At 43.2% G+C, this 2,454-nt stretch overlaps 1 non-coding gene across 1 annotated transcript; it reads left to right on the top strand.

Annotated features, from left to right (window-relative positions):
* Positions 1-1,263: 1,263 nt before the first annotated feature.
* On the top strand, positions 1,264-1,418 carry LOC113380273. Its single transcript, XR_003367336.1, has one exon. It is a non-coding gene; the product is annotated as a 5.8S ribosomal RNA (ribosomal RNA).
* Positions 1,419-2,454: the final 1,036 nt, after the last annotated feature.

Below are 2,454 nucleotides of genomic sequence, written 5' to 3'. Positions count from 1 at the left end.
TATTCGGATGCTGGTTTGCGGCTATAGATAACTGGTGGTAGGATCATTCGTTTTTAAACGTTCGATCAGAGAGAGTTGAAATTATTTGGGTCTGCGGACCGCAAATATGAAATCTATATATTTTAATAATATAGAATTTTACAAATTGACTACGGTCAAATATATGTGAATGTAGCAGAACTAGCAAAGCTTCTCGCAGCGATGGTCTTTCGTTTTATGAACGTTTGATCGGAGCGAGTTGAAATTATTTGGGTCTGCGGACCGCAAATATAAAATCTATATATTTTAATAATATAGGATTTTACAAATGGACTACGGTCAAATATATGTGAATGTAGCAGAACTAGCAAAGCTTCTCGCAGCGATGGTCTTTCGTTTTATGAACGTTTGATCGGAGCGAGTTGAAATTATTTGGTCGTCTGCGGACCGCAAATAAAAAATCTATATATTTTAATAATATAGGATTTTACAAATGGACTAAAGTCAAATAGATGGATGGTGCAGCAAAACTGACGAAGCTTCTCGCACCGAGGATCATTCATTTATGAACGTTCGATCGGTGCGAGTTAAAATTATTTGGGTCTGCTGACCACAAATATGAATCTTGTGATTACTCGACAAATTATTGCTGTATCAAGTGCGCTCCTATAGTATAATATACTGTGGGCAAAAGCCTCTGGCAATGATCATTCGTTTCATTAACGTTTTGACCGGAGCTAGTCGCAAAATATTGCGCAGTGTGCAAAAGCAGCGTGACGCAGTTTACAACCGCTTAGCGCTCTTATGCATTGTGTGAGAGCACTACCATGTATATCTGCTCGGTATCGCCAGATGCCTGAGCGAATGACGAAGTTCGTTGTGAAAACGGCGTTCTTTTTGAATATTATACTTTAAAAACGCATAGCTCAATCAATTCTTTGGCGCTAGATGAAAGTCTAGTGTTTTAAAGTCGATTGTAGTAAACGCTTGCGTTAGTATTCTATATCTCTGCACATTTTATTCAAATTGTGCGAATTTGAACATTCGCTTCATTGCGTTGTTTTTAAGAAAATGAAAAATCAGCGAAAGCAGATTTTTCAATCTCACACACAGTGAAATATTCATATTTCAATTTTGAAACGAGATTTTGTATCTGGACCGAAACGCGAAAGCTTTACGGTGTACTAATTGTAACCATAATATCATACTAGTTTCAGAATCGCCCGAGTTATCTTAAACGATCTCGAGGAATCACGATCGAAACATGTATAAATTATATAAAATCACCCTGAACGGTGGATCACTTGGCTCGTGGGTCGATGAAGAACGCAGCTAATTGCGCGTCGACATGTGAACTGCAGGATACATGAACATTGACATTTCGAACGCACATTGCGGTCCTCGGATACAGTTCCCGGACCACCTCTGGCTGAGAGTCGTATAACATTACCAGACTGCCGCTTGCTTTAAACGGCTTGCCGGCGAATGATGGAGTTCGCGTATATGCGTGCTCTTAAATAATTCACTCAACGTGTGAGCCATCCACTTGGCAACATCGGACATTTCCGTTCGTTGACGTTCTGTGGGATTACGGCGGGTTGTGTGTCCTAGAGATTTTATATCTGCGACCCTCCCAATAACCGGAAACCCGAACTCTTTGAAATGCGGTTTCGTTCCGGCAAATTTGGACGATTCAAAGGTTTTTCGTCGATTTTGTGTGCGCTTGCTTACTAATGTTTGCAAGCACATCATAATCATAATACGAACCTCAGAGCAGATGAGATTACCCGCTGAATTTAAGCATATTACTAAGCGGTGGAAAGAAACTAACTAGGATTCCCTTAGTAGCGGCGAGCGAACAGGGAAGAGCCCAGCACTAAATTCCGCGGGCCGGAGACGGACGCTGGGAAATGTAGTGTTAGGGAGGATCCGATTATCTCGGTGCGTTGCGGCGAGTTCAAGTCCATCTTGAATGCGGCCATTTACCCATAGAGGGTGCCAGGGCCCGTAGCGACCGTTGCGCGTATCGAGAGGATCTCTCCTCAGAGTCGAGTTGCTTGAGAGTGCAGCTCTAAGTGGGGGTAAACTCCATCTAAGGCTAAATATGACCACGAAACCGATAGCGAACAAGTACCGTGAGGGAAAGTTGAAAAAACTTTGAAGAGAGAGTTCAAGAGTACGTGAAACCGTTCAGGGGTAAACCTGAGAAACCCGAAGATCGAAAGGAGAGATTCAATGTTATCGTTGTTTTCCATTTAGTGGCGTGCGATTGACGCGGATTCGTCCTGCGATACGCCGTCGGTTCATGTGTCGAGGCGGCGTTGGCATGCACTTCTCTCTCAGTAGGACTTCGCGAACCAGCTACCGTGTTCTCGAACGGACTCTATTACCGGTCAGCGATGCTATTGCTTTGGGTACTTTCAGGACCGTCTTGAAACACGGACCAAGGAGTCTAGCATGTGCGCGAGTCATTGG

This window comes from Ctenocephalides felis, unplaced genomic scaffold, assembly GCF_003426905.1.
Source record: "Ctenocephalides felis isolate EL2017-DRISC unplaced genomic scaffold, ASM342690v1 CF-g0.4_SCAFFOLD_01987, whole genome shotgun sequence".
Classification (NCBI taxonomy): domain Eukaryota; kingdom Metazoa; phylum Arthropoda; class Insecta; order Siphonaptera; family Pulicidae; genus Ctenocephalides; species Ctenocephalides felis.
Note: the sequence above shows the minus strand (reverse complement) of the source record. Positions and strands in the feature narration are given on the sequence as shown.